Here is a 19,334-nt window from a genome sequence, read left to right on the forward strand (position 1 = left end):
TAAAAATTTGTAACCACTAGGACACGACCTGGTGAAATAGTCCACTCTATAATTAAAATATTTGGGGAATCAGACTCTACTTGCTTAAACGTCCCTGCCAGTTTAAGAGAAAAAAGCAGAACTAGCCCACCTTTAGCTCTTCCTGCACTACTCTGTATTGCTGGTTTAGTAAAGCTTGAAAAGCCATCCATCCAGAAAGATGGTGAGGTATCCCATGTTTCTTGGAGTGCAATTACATGATTACTGGTTAGAAAGTCTATCCATGTGGGATCTAGTCATTTGGCTCTTGTGCCCGCCACATTCCAACTTTCAAGACAGATATAAAGATTGTACCCTTGAAACAACAATTTTCAGCATTATATCCACCCATCCAACAATCCCACCCAATAAAACTAACTCTCAAAGCCCTGAAGTCCCCCATTTTAATCTCCGAACCATAGTATATTCCCATATTAGATATTCCCCTATATTTTCTCTCCCTCTACCTAGTCTTCAAAATTGCTGAAGTTTAGCTGATGAATCTCACTACCACGTCCCTCCTATTTCAACCAGGACCAAAATCCACTGTCTTGCATTACCCTCCATTGGCCCCTTCACCATTTATAACTTCATATATCCTCTCAAGCAAAGAACCACACACTGATCTTCCTCCCTCACACTAGCAATGTACATGCATTAATTGTATACTAATCCTTTGTGTTGTAACTATGCACGTGTGATATACATCACTAACATAAATATAAGCTTCTTTAAAAGGGATGGAAATTAAGGATTTTGCCATCTGTTTCTTCTGGGAAAATGCATTGACCTGGGTAAGGCAGTACAGAAAACACACAGGGACCCTTTTATGACTTAATCCAAATATTAGAAACACCAAGATATGTCTTTGGCAATATTTTACATTTCAAACCAAAATACAAATAAAACATGCAAATATGGTGACTCAAGAATGTTGAGGACTATAAATATAAGTTGAAAGGAAGGCATTTATATGGCTCAAGCTATGCCTGAACAGAGGCCAAAATAAATTCCAGACAGCAGGTAGAACACAGAGAGTAGGGAATGGTAGTAAGAAAATAAAAAAAATTGTAAGTTTTACTTCATTCCGATTAAGGGAGAAGAACAAAATATATAGAATTAAGATGCAGAGTACCATCAAACTAGGGCCAAAGTTTGCTTTGATCAAATTTAAGAGCATGTCCCGTGAATCATAATTGAATAATTGAACTAGAATGTTTGTGTGGCTAAGATAAAAGTCAATAGAAATTTGATGCTAGAATATTTGATGGGGAAAAAAACTATGGAATGAATCAACTCCAACAGAATCATATTCTTGAATTAGTAACAAGTCATTTGTTTAGACTAAACTGAGAGAATGCCGGTATTCTTTTACATCTTAATATTAATAGACTTGATGGGTAGCTATCTTGGTAGAATACGATTAAGGACTTTACCTATTTGAGAGTAAAATGGACTGTAAAGGAGGATGGACCATTGCAAAATGCAATCACAAAGTCTGTAGCATACTTTCAACACATGTGCTGAACACAAATGAAGCAAATCACTTTCATTCATTATAGGTTAGGAGGGAATAGAATAATTGAATGAGACGTAATCAAATCTAATGGACAGTATAATAGTGAAAGTAGAAAGACACAATTCAAAGTCTCTTGAAAAGGTCAGAAAAAGGAGCATACGCTTTTTACTAAGGGATGTATTTTAAATTATTTAGTGTACTCCAACTTCTGCTGGGCAAAGAAAAGAATGCAGACTACTCAACAATTTATGTTTTGAGTTATGATCAAGTTATTTTAATTAAGCAATTAGTTGGAAAAACCTTTAAAACATGTTAATAAAAGAAGGTCTACAATATTATTTCAGTATGAAAGTATTACATTTTTTCGGCACAATCAAAGATCAACTTCTACAGAAATTGTGTGGGATATGTCCAATGCATATTTGAGCTAAGCACTAAGGGGTAGATTAGGATAGCGTTTTTTCCGCATCCTCCGGGCAGGCGGAAGCCACCGCCGGCCCGGAGGATGCAGAAAAACTGCAGCGGACCCACCAAAGACCCACCGCCACATTAGGATGGCTGGTGGGTCCTGGTTTCCGTCCGCAGCTTTTCCGCCGCGGTTGGCTTACAACCACGGCGGAAAAGCACTAATATGGTGACGGTGTCTCTCAGACACCGTCAGCCATATTAGGATGCCCAAAAAGAAATGCTTTTCCACGGTGGGTTTTCCGCCGTGGAAAAGCATACGGAGCTTCACTGCGGGGGCCCGTTGCGGGCCCCCTGGGTGAAGGGGGGGTGGGCGGTGCCTGCCGCTTTCTGCATACAAATGCAATGTATGCATTTTTAACATTGCGGCGGGTGCAGCTTGAAGCTGCACCCGCCGCAATGTTATAGATTGAGGATGTGACCGCCACCCTGACGGTCACATCCTAATCTGCACGGAGGGACCGCCGCAGCCCCTGCGGACGGTCCCTCCTACTCTATGGTGGCGGACGGACTCAGGTCCGTCCGCCATCATAATCGGCCCCTAAAAGTGGCAGCATTTTGGAAAGCAAGATAAACTAGTAATTCAAGATGCCATGAAAAATATGTTTGTAAATCTGCAGAAAATTATTAAAGCCACAGGATATACCATCATAACAATAGGCCAAATCTCTCAAAGATCAAATTACAGTGAGAATTAAATACTGGAATATCTTTACCAAGATGATAAAGGAAAAATGTTGACCAGTATGCTAAAGCTAATTGAACATAGATATTTATAGTGACATTTCAACTTGGAAAAAAGGAGTATCATCATCACAATTTCATAAATATTGAAAGAGTAAACACATAGAGAGCAAAATATGAAAAAAAAAGTCTTGGAAACTTTTTATATTTTGAAATGCTTTAGTGAAAAGGCTGACCTCCAAGAGTGGGCACAATTCCTAATTAATTGCAATTTATAAATTTATCTGTCACACAAAATGTACCATCGCAGCAGCTGAAATATGAAAATCTATTTAAAAGGTTAGGAATAACAAAATAAAATGGTAACAGAATGTAACCAACAGGTATTCTTAGTCTATTTATGGTCCAACTAATTAACGATGTTGTAGGAAACTACACTTTTTGTATGAGCACCAAAGTCACATCGTGCTAGATTTTATTGCTAGTGTATGGACTCCTTCTACTGGATTCCTGCTTTACAGCTCAGAGTGTCTGTGCTTCTACTCCTAAAAACATGTCAAATATATATGATTGGCTAAACCCTGATTGGCATATTTAACTTTTCTATAAGTTTTAATATAAGCGGAGGGAGGATGAGTGCCTCCCCTCACCAAGTAATGACAGGCCTGGTAAGCTGAGCCCCGGGGCTGAAATTTTTCAAAATGGGAAGGGGGTGGAACTGCATGGGCGCTCCATGTCCCTCAAAAAGCCCTGGAATGAGCAACACTGGGAATGATTACTTTAATTAAGGTGGTGGGGCTGTGCAGCTCTCCTCCCTGAGCCATGAATGGCCCCACCTGTAATATTCCGGGAATCCCACTCCCTGGACATAGCGGTTTGCCTCCCTCCACAGGTGTGGGTAGGGAAATCTGTGTTCCCTTCCTCTCGGTGGGTTTCATTTTATAATCTCCTGCCAAGCGGAACTAAACACAGCCGGCAGGAGTATACTTTTGATCTTTTTCCCTGCCGGAGTAGACTTTTGATGTTTTTCCCTGCCTGCACTGATGTGGGCAGGCAAACAGATAAAAATCTTGCTCCCAGCTGGAGGGAGCAGCATTAGTAGCTGCTCCCTGGAGGGGAAGTAATGCTGTCTTCTACTGCATGCAGGGAGCTAAATGGGGCCTTGTGGGGACTTGGTGCTCCCCCACACTTACCCCACCAGGCCACCGACCTTTAATACTGTGGACCCCATGGGATACGGTCCCCAGGGACAGAGAAGGCTCGGGGGCACTGCGCGACCCCCTCTCCTATAATTTTCATAGTGGGCCTGGGGGATGAGGTACTCATGGCCTAACAAGGCAAGGGGAGGTGGGCCACGAGGTCCCCTTCCCTTTAGTTGTAGTAGTGGCTCTGGGGGTGGGGTCTCCAGGACCTAACAAGGCTCAATGATGGGGGCTGTGGGGACCCCTTCCCTTTTATTTTAAGTTGTGGCCCTGAGAGATGGAGTCCCCAGGTCCTTGTAAGGCTCAGGGAGGGGAGCAGAGCAGACTATAACTTGCACCCCACCATGCTCTGCTTATGACCTCACATATTACATCACGCATGACATGTTCCATGGCATTGTTGATGACATCATCCAGCCTTTGTTTTGTACACATAGCTTTATAAATGGGTATAGCATTAGAGCTATGAAAGTATGTGCAAAATAGCTCAGAATAATCTAAAGCATCATTACTGCTATCATGCATACTATTTCATTAGGTAAAGTAAGCTTGTGTTATGTGCAACGATGACCCTATACCATGCACTTAATGGGTAGCCAAGTTCATATTGACTAAGAACCACAGATGAAAGAGTCACCTATCCTGCAAAATCTGCATACAGATGATCAGGGAAAACCAAGTTCCTTAAGATACTGAAGCCCTGTTACATAACTAATGCCCTACTACGGACAGCCTTTACTTGTACCAACCACCTCAGAGTCACTGAACCTACATTGAGAAAAGAAGTACATATAAGTAGAAACTTGGGTATTGTTAACACTGTTTAGTCTATGGAGAGAGTTTATACTGTACAGTGTACACTCAATGCAAAACTTGCCCACAGAGCGACTATTCAAATAAAATAGCCAAGGTCTGAAAATACTATAGATCATACTAACTTCAGCCTTCACACTGCGGTGAAAGCTCATCTTCTGAAACGGAACAAGCACATGTACATTGGTTAGTACCTGGTGCACATAGTCTTCTATGTTAAGTAGAAATTGTCATACTGAGACGATTCTGTCTAATAACTTAAGGCTGCTTACAATACTTAGTATGTAGTGTATCAAACCTTTGCCCTGCTGGAAACTTTTTCTGCAGTACCAATAAACTTGTGTGGAACATAATGAACACAAGTCGTCAACTGTCATCTGCATACAGAGTTACTCTTCAATGCAAATATTTATAATGTGTTCAATACCTCTTACACCTATAGTGCAATAGGAGCACATGCGTTTTTGTAAGCACTTAAACCAATTAACTGGACACAGGCTGTACAAAATTAGGTAGAAAAGTAATATGGTAGTTATCCACCACTAGGTAAACTATAAAACAAACGAACACACTCATTGGATGACATGATCAGTTATGTCATCAATGATGTCATTTGAGATGTCATCAGTAATGTCATAAATGATGTCCTAGAACATGTCATGAGTGATGTAATATGTGAGGGCGTAAGCAGTGCATGGCAGGGGCGCAGGTTATAGTTAGCTCTGCCAACTATAACTAGTGAATTTCTTTATATTTCTGTTTCTATAAATATGTATATAGTGTAAATGTGTACTTATATGTGTTAAAAAATGGTTATAGATTAAATTGTGGATTTCAATTAGAATAAATGTGTAAACTATTATCCCTTTTTAATGTACAAATCTTTTCTTCTCTTCCCTTCGTATATGTTCTTACACAATCTTATTGATGCTTTATTACACTGCAGTTTATTATGATATTTTATGATTTACACATTCAGGTGATATAGCTTCCTGGTACAAATACCACAAGAAGTCTACAGTCCTATAATTGTATGTGCAGTCGCAAAATACCTTTTGTAAATAGTAAAAAATCATAAACCTACACAAAAGTGTAAGTTTACTTTAATGAATCAGCCCGGAAAGTCCATATGAAAAGGGGATGGACCAGGGGTGTGGCTTGGCAGCCAAAGATGGTGGCCACATGAGCTTGTTGCTCCGCGCCGACCTGTAAAATATCCTGCCCACAGGTGGACGCCATGACCCGGTTACTGGGTGGAGAATACTGCAGAAGTACGATGGCTCCTCCCCAGGTCACTTTCAAGGAAGGGGGCTGCCCAGGAGAAGGTCAGCGACCGAAGTGGATGAGAGGTGCTTCTGAAGGCACAGCCCAAGATGGTGGTGTGGCTTCGGGCCTGGCTCGTTGGCCTGCAGTGAGCAGGGAAAGTGAGGAACTCAGGTGAGAGTGGCCAGGGAAAGCCATAGCAGCCCCCACGAGCTGCGAGGAAGGGTGGACCAGTGGGGATGTGTGCCTGAATGAGGGCACAGAGTTCCGACCGCGGTCGAGACTGTGCCCGAATGGTGGAATGTGCCAGAGTGCCGTAGAGGTACGGGACCAAAGCCCCCGCAAAATGCAGCTCAGAGTCGAGATACACGCTAAGGTAGCTCACAGCTGGTGAGAGCAGACAGGGGCGCCTCGGGGGGACCAAGTGAAGCGCAGAGGCACTACCCGTGAATGAGAGAGATTGAGAGATCGCCCCCCCTATAACTGGTTTGCCGAGCGAAGAGGGAAAACGGGAGTAGCTGAAAGTGAGTCGGTGAACGGAGAAGAGTATTGCGTTACTGCTTAGCCAGTGGCGGGGTATGCTCTAACATTCCTTGACTATTTCTGGATAGCAGCAGTGGTGGCTTTGGGCAGTCAATACATCGGGACCCGGGAACAGAACTCACTGAACAAAGGGGTAAGACCACTGAGCTGAAGAGGCGCACAGAACTGAGTTGGATCGCCCGCTGCTGGGTGGGGTCGGTGGTGCTGGGCCCACCGCGGTCGTCACCCCACCAACGTCTATATCGTGTTGACACCCAGCAGGGGGGCATGACACGGTACATGGAGAAGACCGCAGCTCCGGGGTGGCCTGTTAAGGTGAGGTGACGAGGGGGACAGCTGTACACCAGATCTGAAGATACTCTACTGTGGTCTAAATCCTTCTCTTGCAGGCAAGAGGGGGCTATTAACAGGGACTAATTGGGACTAAATGCACAGGACGGTATCCAGGCAAGGCTTGAGAGTTGTTTTAACAGAGGAACACGAGATTGGGGGAATACTGCAACGGGTGGACAAATAGTTAACCAAACAGAGCAGCCCCCAGCGCTCAACATCAGACAAGGGGAAAGGAGTCTGTACCTGAATCGTTGCGGTGCACATTGGATTAGAACTGAGGGCGAGCACACTGAAAGAGAGAATTGGCAAGGAGATCCTGAGGGCGGTGTCTTCTAGAGGGAGAGTGGTGTGCTCCACTTGAGCCGGTACTCGAGGCCTAACCCGGTCATTGAATAGCTGGCAGCACTTATCCAGACCCACAGTGTAAAGGAGGGGGTCTTGTGAGACAGAGTACTCCCAGCAGTGTATACTGGATGAGTACCAAGGCGGGGAAGGTCCCTAACAAAATGGGTAAGCTCAGGTCCGGATACTGGTCGAGCAGGTGGACCCGGTGCAGCTGCAGTTGACTAAGACATTGGAGGCAATTGCAGACACGAATGTCATGCTCCACCAGGATATCCACACAGTATCTGTTGGGCGGAACACACAAAATTATCTGAGAGAGTGAAGCAGACGGAAACTACACTCGTTGAATTGGAGCCATCACAGTTGGCACTGACTGTTCAGGTGGGAGAGCTGGCAGAAAGGGTCTACGTGTGGGAGAAACGGGCCGAAGGTGCTGAAGGCAGAAATAGGAGGAACAATATTCGTGTGCTGGGCCTACCTGAAGGAGTAGAAGGCAAAGACATGGTGGTACCTGGAGCAGTGGCTACGGACGACAGTTGTGCCGGAGGGCCTATTGGCCTTCTACACCCTGCAGAGGGTGCATCGCGTGCCGGCCAGGCACCTGGCCCCAGGGTGACCCCCACTTGGCAGAGCAGTCAGGCTTATCCCAGAAGCAATGTGTAAAGCGTTTGTGCAACACACTCGCACAGCAGTGATATACTAGGTACACCACAAAAAGAAACTCCACACAAGGTTTTATAAAAAAAATAGCCTTTGTATTATCCATAGAACACATCAGAGCATAATCACACATATACACTGTGCCACCTGGCACTAGGTATCACTTTACAGGGGATTATATACATTACAGGGCCAATCTGGCCACTGTCATAACCATTAGCACACACCAGTAGTGAGAAATCAGCCCAACCAGTAATTACTCGTAATGGCACTTAGCATAAACACATTATGCATAACATCTTAGACATACATCCTAGATTTACTAGTGCACCACAGTAACACTAAGGAGGTGAACATCTCATCCCAGGGCCTTACGCCTCACCAAAACACAGAATGACCCCCAGGCCGACTGGCCTTCCTCGGGGCCCATCTTGGGCTTCCCCACAATGCCCTCTGTCCCACAAAGTCAAGGCTCTACTAGCGCTGTTTGTCCCTACCTTTCGTACACTAGGCTTCAACTAGCCCCCCGGCCGCAGATACAGCCAAAACTATGCCACAAAAAGGTCCGCAAACGAATTGGGGGCGGGGTGCAATTCACCCTTGTCTCCTCTCAAACCGGAGTGCCCCCATGTTACAGCAGCCCGCAATATGGCAGCGCACTTGTGCGAACCAACAGGCACCCACCGTGTGCCTTGTAAGCCCCCCTTGCTGGGGCCTACGCTTGCAGGGAAACATGCACACACAGACACCAACAGTGTGCCTTGTAAGCACCACATACCAGGGCTTCTCTACTCTTCTCAGGACGGTGCCGGTGGAGGCACCATGCTTCCAAGGAGGATCCTTCGGCTGCTACTTCCCGCCCAACACGAGCAGGACCCGGTGCAAAAGTCTCTGATGTCGTCTGTGGAAGTTAGCTACGCCCCCTTCATTATTGACTTACTTATTTGGGTGGCAGGTCCCTCCCACCACCGGGCTTAAGTGGCATGCAGGGCTCTCCCCTTCATTCTGGGAGCCCCGTACATGTCCAGGCATCTTCGGTGGTGCCTAGCACAGTGGCTTACCGCGAGCTCGCTGACGAGTGGCCTTGCCTCCCACGCTCTCCTTACGTTGTGGGGGTAATTCCCGGCCAGGATTCCTTGCCGCTTCCCCCCTTCTCACAGCTCGGGCCACATAGCAGAGCCCCGGCTGCAGGAACAACGTTTTGGACACGAAGGAGAGGGCAGTGCAGGGCCAACAAGCGCTCCTCTCATGCTGTGCCGAGTGAGCCCCCCTCCTGGGGCACTCAGCCTCACAGCATTCTCACAGCGTGCTCTGCCCCAGGAACAGAGGCAGAGAGCATGTAGCACTTCACCAGCGCTGCTGGGGTCAAGCCCACGCCAGGGGCTCAACACCTAGGATTCCTGCAGCGCCCCAAGTCTCAAAGTCCAGAGGGGCAGAGCTGGGCAGAGCCAGGCCAGCACATAGAGACCCCAGAGACAGCAGCTGGGTCCCACGGCGGTTCCTCCTTGTACAGCAGCCCTTCAGCTTTCAGTCAGCATAAAGTTCACCAAACATGGGGTCACAGCCCCAATATTTGTACCTCACATGTCTTTGTTTTTCCCCTGGCATAGGGCTCTGTGCCTGGTTTAACCCAGATCTGGGGGCACTTGAAAACACATTTACAGTGCACAACAAACTCCTTTGTCAGTGTAGGCTCCGGCCCCAGACACAATACAGGGGGCGGAGCCAACGCTGTACAAGGCAGGCACAGTCCTATTCAGGCCCAGGTTCTACTCCTCCCACTACTCCAATTGCAGTTCAGACCTATTCAGCCTAGCGCTGACTTACCCAGCTCTCTGGAGCCACTACATCTCCCCAGTCTCTGTCACTCCAGAACCAGACATACAATACACAACATGCTCCTCTCAAGTTTTTGCAGTCTCTGGAGCCAAAAGCGCTCGCCTGGCGCTAAATCCAGGAATCACCCATGGCCGAGCTGGGCCCAGGCAGACCAACTCACAGGGCCTTCCAGCAGAGGTGAAGTCCTTTGTGGCGGTTCCTCCTGGCGCCCATCAGCCTTCTCTTCCAGATCCAAGAAAGTACACTTTTCTAGGGGTCACAGCCCCAACACTTATACTAGCTATGTTCTTTATTCTGCCCTGGTACAGGGCTTAGGGACTGAGTTCAAACCAATTCTAGAGGCCACTTAACAAGTGTACAACAGTCCCCATTGACAGTGTAGGTCCTGGTCCAAGACACACCACAGGGGGGTGGAGACAGCATTGTACAAGGCAGGCACAGTTCTATTAGGAGTCAGGGGCTACTCCTTGCACTACTCCAAATGCAGATTGGCCTATTCAGCCTAGTGCTGACTCACACAGTCCTTCTGGAGCTACTGCACCTCCCCAGTCTCTGTCACTCCAGAGCCAGACATGCAATACACAACAGGCTTGCACAAAGACACATAGCACACAGAAATGCCCACTTCTAAAAGTGGCATTTCTAAAATAGTGATAATAAATCTGCGAACAACTTATGCAGCTTTTATTGCCACTATTCTGAACATACATACTTGATCACGCAACTCCTCTTATGTCAGGAATTATCACTGAAACACATATCAGTGAATCCCCAATGCATTCCTATGAGAAGGCAGCCTCACAGTAGTGAGAAACCAATATGGCTGTTTCTCAGTACCAGGACATGCCACAAAGTTAAGGCACATGTCCAACCTTTTACCTACAACACATCCTGCCCATAGGGCTAGCTAGGGCCTACCTTAGGGGTGACTCATATGTAGTAAAAGGGGAGTCACAGACATGTCAACCACTTTATGTGCCACACACAGCAGCAGTAAACTGCATGCAGAGGCCCTGCAATGGCAGCGGCCTGAAACAGGTTCGAAAGGCTACTTTGGTGGGTGGCGCAATCAGCGCTGCAAGCCCACCAGTAGCATTTTCATTACTGACCCTGGGTATGAGGTACCACTTTACAAGTGACTGATAGGTAAATTAAATATGCCAACCAGGCGTATGTAGAGTAATATTACCTTGTTTACCATAGGGAGCACATGCACATGCAGTGATAAAGTACCCAGAGTCCTAAAGCCACCAACACCAGGTCAGAAAAATACCAGGAGGAAGGCAAAACGTTCAGAGATCCCCGTGCAAAAAGGACCATATGAGATAGACAACAGCAAAGTCTCTATTTTCCAGGACTACACTTTGAAGGTCCTTACGAGGTGCGCTTCTTTCTTGGAGGTCAAAAAAGTACTGAGAGTAGAAGGCCTCCAGTCCTCTTTGATATACCCGGCACAACTGTGCATAATTGCGGATGGGAAAGCCCACTTTTTCGATGATCCTAGCTCCGCCTGGGATTGGGTTGAGACTTATAGATCGGGAAGCCCTTTGGCTTGGTGGGGTGCTGACCCAAGACCGAGAACCCGCAAACCCAGGAAATGTTCTAGAAACTGATTGAGACGTAGGATCCCAAAGAAACCGAGCTCATCACAAACACAGAAAGAAAGGACGGAGGTGCTGCAGGCTGTGGCGACCATTATGCCAGAAAGGAAGACCCCATCAGAGGCTGGGACCGGCTCTTCGAGGGAAACTGAGGGGATTGAATCCGATTCTTTCAAAACTACTGGAACTCCACCACCGGAGGTGACCCCAAAGACAGCATATGAGATAATTTAGCACTGAAACATGACCTGGGAAGCCGTGACCCACGGAAGATGGTGACCGATGAAGATCCACCTGGGGCACGGACTGGCTCGGACAGTCTAAGGCCGGTGCACCTTACTCACCCTATACCCTTTTTCGTCAAACCTTCAGAACTGCTGCACCCCCCTAGGACCCTTACCCCTTGGGGTTTGGGTCTTTCATAGTGTTTAATGCTGTATAGGAAGTTTGGGCGGTCAGCTGTTGCTGGACAGCTCTAGGACTTGGGTGTTGTTCAACATGTTTTTAAAAAAAAACATTTTATTGTACAAGAAATAACACGCTGCAACGCCAAATGGCGATGCAGCACGCACAATGTAATTTGTTTTATTTATTTATTTCTTTACTTATCTCCATTCGGCCATTTGGCAGAGTTTACTACCCCCCACCCAGCCCCTCCCCCCCCACCCCACCGCCCGCAGCACTCCCTCGAGGAGCCGCTACTGATGGGACCTATTGGCATGGGCTGATACCTACCTAACAATGTCTAAAAAGAACGTGACGCCCATAGTGGAGCGGGCAGAAACACTATTAGGAATAGACAGTATACATAAGAAATGTGATAAGATGAATGTATATATCAGCAAAAAGAAGTTGGACAATTGTCATGTAAATTTCTAACGGTATATGGTGCCGCAGTTCCATACAATGATTATAATTATATCTGTTATATTTAATGCACATGTACGTGATATGTACTCCTGCTTATTACAAAATGCAAATAACAATATGTTTTAAAAAAAAAGAAAAGGGGATGGACCAGAAGGTTATACCAGAATATTAATTTGACTTTAAAGCACAAAGTATGCTACCTCATAGCGAACATCATTCAAAACAATAAGACCCATTTTAGCACATCTGAGCACCAAAAACACAAAAACATATCCAGTATAACACGCACAACATCATATTTGTTTCCCTGCTCTGGTTTTTTTACCGGGCAAAATCAAATAAATAAAAGAAAATGGAAATCCACAAGATTTGAATTAAGGCCAAGCAATTGTAATGCTTATCCAGTGTTTTTAAATACATTCAAAGCAAACCTGGCATCTCCTTGCAGTATATGAAGTAAACATCCAACGGATTCCTTCACAAAATAGAAATATAATACGAGTAGGCACAACTAATCCAGATTCTATGCTCTTGTATAATAATTCACTTTGTTCTGTTTCATTTTTCATGCATCAACTGCAATAGTATTATGTACTCCCATCTCTTTAGCTCAACATAATTTAGATGCAATTACAGCTGGCTGCCTCCCCACACAATGGCACATCTGTTGCCTCGTGAAAGAAGTGCCAAAAACGGGGCCAATATGGGGCTACCGAATACAAAGCTGAACAAACTTTTTTAGCACACCGCCAGGCAGTGGAAAACTCCAGTTGAGTTACACATTATTTTCAAAATGTGTTTTTTGTCTTCGCTAACTCTGTTATTGTGCTCAGTAGTTCTAAATGCCGTTTTACAAACAGATAAATCATATGTGTAGCTATAGTCAACACCAAAACTGTAAACAGTCTAGCCATGCCTTTTCATGAATGTACCGGTAGTCATATCTCTGTGTGTTACGTCATACGTAAGGTATGCACGTTGAGTGAGTACAAATGCTGTTGTACATTTTACAACGCTTTCTGGAAGATTTAGAATTTTTTTTAGCTTTAGAAATTCTGGTTTTACTAGTTTTAGGCATCATAGCTCACGCAGGAATACAGGCAATGTTGTATTCAGATTCATATCACAGATAAGCAAATACATGCCTGAAAATCCACTTGTGTGGAAAATGTACTCCGAGTTATTATTGATGGGCCTTTCAGTCAGTTTACATAATTCAAATAAGCGATGAAATACTTTTCTTTATGCTGTATTGTTAATCTAAGTTCAATAGCTAAAGACCCAGTTGAAGAAGATTTTAGGAGAGAATTCCAGTGAAGCTGCCCTCACTGCCTCCCTTGCAGCCTTCTGTTTGAAAAGAATTGCTTCCTGGTTTTAACCAATTTACCTCGTGGTTTGGGCTCCACGGGCCTAGGGTCCAGGATGACTGGGTCAGCCTGTTAAATTAAAGGGCACTTTGTTCCTCAGAGCTGTTGTCTGGAGGGGCTTATGCTATTCCGGTGGGAGCTTCTTGCCCCAGACGATATGGTATGTCCAGTAAACTATGATTACTGCACTCCTGAGTGAAATATAAGCTGCTCGGTGGCATGAGTTGGGTTATACCCACTAATCTCCTGTTAAAGAAAACACCAACATTTATTACCAAGAGGAGTTTCAGTAAGTACATTATCAGTGGAGTCCTCCCTTTGAAACTTTCTCGAAGATCTACGAAAGGAGAAACATCCTGTTCTATTTTTCATAAATTGCTATATTTTCAAAGTAGGTTGCGGCTGAACGTTCAAGTTGTTAAACTTGAAGATTAAAAAAAAAGCTGGAGATGTGGTCCAGCAACATAACATCAATTCGAAACCATCTGGCCAGGCACCATCTCTGACAAGTGGTAAATAGAAGTGAGGGGGTTGTGCAGGGCAGAGCAGGAGGTGGGTGTGGGGAGGTGTCGGGATCAGATGAACCTGTGGGCTGGCAGCTGGTGCATTCTGTGCTTCCTCATGCCATTGTACGGATTTGGCAAGGGTTAAGGAGTCTGATCCTCATGTGATTGTAATGCCCGTATGTTCAAGCAGGTTAACTCGAGACTGGTGTTGCTGAACTCGGGTGCAGAATCACAGGTATAGTTCTCATTCCAATTTACTACTGGAATTTAAGACTTGTACTGTATTGTAGATTATATAATCTAGTTGTAAATCTTTAGTAATGAGAGGTCCTAGGCTGGCAGCCTTCTCATCCACTATTTTGGACCCTTCGTTATGCATAAGCTTTTACTTGAATGAATTTTGTGATTGTACGCTATTGCAGAACTTGTACAAAATTTCACACACATGACAAGGTCCTGATGTGATTTAGCGATATCTAAAAATCTACTCCTTTTATTGTGCAGGTTGTTTTTGATTTAGGGGCAGATTTACAAGAACAGGCGCATCTCACCATATTAACCGAGATGTGTCAGTTTATTTGCGTCCCGTAAATAAAACCTTGCACCACCATTTATGCATCGCATTTACAATGTGGCGCACCCTGGTGCAAGGATAGACAGATGTGTGATGCATCTTTTGGCGTACAGGCAGTGCATTGGTGGAGTAGTGTCGCAAGCCCGACGCAACTCCAGCAATGGTTAGGAATGCCTATTCCTAACATGCTGCGTCACTCCTTATGCCTGCTTGACGCAGTGGCATCGTAAAAGTGGAGACTCAGTGAAATCTTGTAGATTTCACTGAGTCATTTTTACGAGGCTTTCTCACAGCAGAACGCCCACCCTGCATACATTATACCTGACGCAGGTATAATATAGCACAGGTCTTTACAACGTGACACAGCTCCCTAGGTGCGTCACGTTGTAAATATGTTGCAATGTGGCGCATTGTTTACGAAGCCGCTGCATCAGAGAAGTGACGCCCCTCAGCGTACAGTTGTCGCAAGGGGCTTGTAAATCTGCCCCTTAGTGCTTACAGAGTTGCCTCTGGGGGAAGAGTTTGGGTGTTGTGGGTAAGAGTCCACAGGGTATTCTTGTTACGCTGCAGCAAACTTATGGCTGTGCTTATGCATGGAGTAATTGAGAGAGCTGTGATGGGGTCAATATCGTTTGTGTATCTATATTTTATGTAAGGGTGTGTGTTTATAGGGGGGCCTGTGTGAAAATATTTGTGTGTCATGCGTGAGAGGTGCTCCAAACGTTCTATGGAGAAGGTGTGGCAGCGCTTAAGTATAGAGATTTCAAAGAGTCAGAATCATATGTTTTTTTTAATCTTTGTCTGGTGTAAGTATTAGCACAGAGTAAAATAAAAAGTATATTGATGATGGCTGAAAATAATATTACTGTGAACTTGATATTATGATGCCTATTTTTGAATGTCTCACAAATTCATTGTGATGAACCCTCACATCACATATCCTGCTCATTATTATTATTATTCGAAAGTGTTCCCATTTCCAACACTTCTTTTTTAGTAACAGTCTATCAGGCTGACAGATTTTACAAGGTTAAGGCAGACCTGTTTATTTCACTTGCATTACCTCATTAAATCTGAACATTTCAAGAAACGGTTGCAGGGCAACTTCAGCAAGACACTTTCAGATAACAGTTCAACTTGCGGTTTTCACACTTCGCTGTGCTTAAAAAATAAAACACGTTGATGGGAATATAACAGTAAAGTACTGAAAGTCTAATGATTGTTCATTATGCTGCAGGACTGCCGTTCCAATTATGTGCATGCCTGGGCTACTGAGGGAACAGCAAGTCAGCCACTGTAGCAGTTGTATGTCCGCGTGATGTTTAAATCTACATTTATGTTCAAATTACCATTCAGAAACATTCTAAAAAGGAGCAAGACAATTAGGCGTATTGCACTTGCTTAGATTACCATTAAGTAATAAATAACATTAGTATGTAAGAAATATCATCTTTTTTTCTAAATGGTTTTTATTTAAGATTGAAAGAGCAATACCAAAAAAAAAAAAAAGAAAATAACATTTGTGAGGAAATCCAAACATCAATAAGTATTGCGATCTCAAAATACAAAATCATTCCCCATGTTAGACTAATGTTCTGATTTGTTACCTTTGCCTCAAATTGTAAAGCGGTCTGAAATCCTTTGGGATCAAGTTTGCGCTATATAAAACTTTATAAATAAATAAAATAAATAAATATCATAAAAATACGATTTTATCATGTTATATAAAAAGAAAGATGAAATGGAAAAGGTAAAGGATTACGAGGGGAAGTAAAAGGGAGTGGAAAATAGAAAGGAGATGAGGAATGAAGAAGAGAGAACAATTTTTTTAAGGTGTTGATGAGTGTGAGGAGAGAAAAGTAGTGAAAGGTACCCAGTATAAATCAGATTTAATCTTTTGATGTAAAGTCAATGGAGATACTATATGAATTCTATGTTCATAACATATAAAATTACACCATGTTAACCTAGAAATCTTGGAAACAGCTATCCAACAGGAAACTATGGGGCATATTATCAAGGGGGTTTATCTCTGCTTTTTTGGCTTTAAAAGCCAAGAAAGCGGAAATAAAATTATCTCCCTATTACCTAGCTGTCGCTAACACCAGTTAGCGACAGCTAGTAGGAGATAGCGACCATCTTGGGCCCCGCTTTGCATGTCAGTGAAATTTATCACTAATGACATGCAAAGTGGGCGTGCCAAGATGTTAGCGACTGGAAACAGTCGCTAACATCGCTATCTCCTATTACCAACTTTTGGAGATATTTGCGCTAAGCGCAAATATCTCCAAAAGCTAACACCTGCCCCTGAGCAGTTCTTAGCCATGTTATCCAATGGTAGGTGGATAACATGGCTAAGAGCATTAGCTCGGTAATGCATGAATATCGCTGACTTTTCAGCGATATTCATGCATTTCGGCCGATTTTTATCGCTTAGGAGATAAACCTTGATAATAGCAAGGTTCCTAAGCGATAAAAATCGCCGCAGCTCGGCGATAAAAATATTGCCGCTAAGCCAACATAGCGATAATTATCGCTAGTTGTTGGTAATATGCCCCTATAACTTTAAAAGCAAGTGCAATAAAATGATCAAATAACAAAGGTTTGGAGATAAATAGTCAAAAGGCACTGGAGGTTTTGCAGTTCAGTCGTAGTGCCAGGTCTGAGGCAGTGAGGGTGATTGCCTGAGATGTAGAGGAAGAGAGTTCCAGGTCTTTGCGGGGAGGTAGGAGAAGGATCTTCCTCCGGCCGTGGTCTCGTGGATCCGAGGAATAGAGGCCAGGGCCAGGTTGGTGGAGCGAAGGGTTTGGTGAGAGTGAAGGAGAGGTGTGGTTGAGTTATACAGGTCCGATGTTTTGGAGGGTCTTTTAGGAGTGAGTGAGGAGCTTGAAGGTAATTCTTTTGTTGCTCTGGAGCTAATGGAGGCTTCTCAGGTGACCGACGATGTGGCTGTGGGGATGTCCAATATAAGTCTTGCTGCAGCGTTCTAGGTTTTTTGTGATATCTTTTGGTGATTTTGGGTGGTGCCGGCTTAGAGTGTCTTGCCGTAGTCTAGTTTGCTGCTGATGATTATTATTTCACATAGTCTTACGGTGGACTTGCGTAGTGATTCCTGGGCACTGGGCGTATTTTGAATGCAGAGCACACATAGGGGGTGTTTATAGAAGTATACTAGAACAGCACATTCTCAGAACAGATGAGTGTGGGTCTCCTAAATAAAGAAGTGAGTGTGTTGATTGTACCAAGGGGGTTGTTGCAGTTGACAAACAAGGGGAAACCCTACCCTCTTTGCATCCTGACTTGTGTTTGGGATCATAACATTGCCTGTGGATACTTAAAAAGGCATTTGAAACTTGCTGCTACTAATAATTAAAACATCAACTTACTGAAGCCTCTCATATCAGAAAAAGACTGAAACGGAATAACTAGATTCCAGCTGTGAAAAAGATCAGACGATATCCTCAGTGAGGGTTCAAGGCTAGAAAACATCTAAATGTGATTGAACAAAAGCCTTTTTAAGACTTGTTGGCTTGAGGGTCCCAGGGTAGACAAGGGTATTGGGACCCAATTTTAACCACTGGGTTATTTTGCCACTGGTGCCTTGAGGCCTCTGTACTGTAGACTCCTCAACTGGGAATCAAGTACTCCATTTTAGAACTCGGTATTAAGGCAGAATAGTCCAAGATTTATTTAAGGGAGCTGTTGCTCACTGTAGACTTGGGACTCTAAAATGTCGGGATCTAGCTGATGCGCCTGCCATGTAAATAGGAAGCAGGCAGAAGAACGGACTACATGACCAGAAGGCTCAAGGAGGAGGAGTTGTTAAATAGGGAAAGTGCGTACTTCCGCTTGTGCGTAATTCTGGAGATTGATTGCGAACCGCGTTGGAGAACGCAGAGCCGAAATTGCCAAGAGGCGTGCTTCTTCGTGGAACCGTTGTGGGGAGAGGATTCACCCGCATTGTTCCAGAAGTTCGGAAGACGTCCTCAGGAAGGTAGGGAGAGAGGAGTTGGGCTCAACTCCGTCTCTCAGCGCTGCCGTATGTAACTGTTTGGATAACCCCTTGGATAGTGTGGAGGACTCCGTGACGGAACGGATCGGTTCCGCATTACCCATGTGATATTTGCAACACGGGTGGGAGCGACACTTTGCGTTTTCACCAAGCCGTGGAGGCATTCTATTTTTTGGTTTGGTAATTACAGCGTGTTGATCCCCGAGTAGAGGAGGAGCGCTGTTGGATCGGGCTTGGGTACTTTTTAGGTAAATACAGACAGCGTGTTGATCCCCGGATGAGGAGGAGCGCTGCATCGATTATCTAAGGCGGCGGTTGTTATACCGTGGAAGCCAGACATTAAAGAGTTAGAGCCCAGGGCCTTTTTTGAGCATTGACGAAGACATGTAAACTTGTGACTTCAGGGAAGGGGTCGGTACTTTATATTTTCACTATGATGACGCAATCTGATGTGATGATGCAGGACATGTTTGTTCATGGTTAATGGAGACTGTTGAGTTTCCGGTTGTTTGTTTATTCGTATAAGGAGCTGACTAACAAGGTATATAAAGGATTAGTGAGACCTATTGAGAGTAGTCTTTGTAGGGAATGGTTGTGTTACTAATGTGTCTGCTTATGTATTCCAGATCCTTTGAACCCTGCTGTCCCTTCCCGTCCTGTGTCCCCTGCCTGATCTGACCTTAACTCAGTGTTAATCGAATTGAGTTCGGAACGATCTGG

This window comes from Lissotriton helveticus, chromosome 8, assembly GCF_964261635.1.
Source record: "Lissotriton helveticus chromosome 8, aLisHel1.1, whole genome shotgun sequence".
Classification (NCBI taxonomy): Eukaryota; Metazoa; Chordata; class Amphibia; order Caudata; family Salamandridae; genus Lissotriton; species Lissotriton helveticus.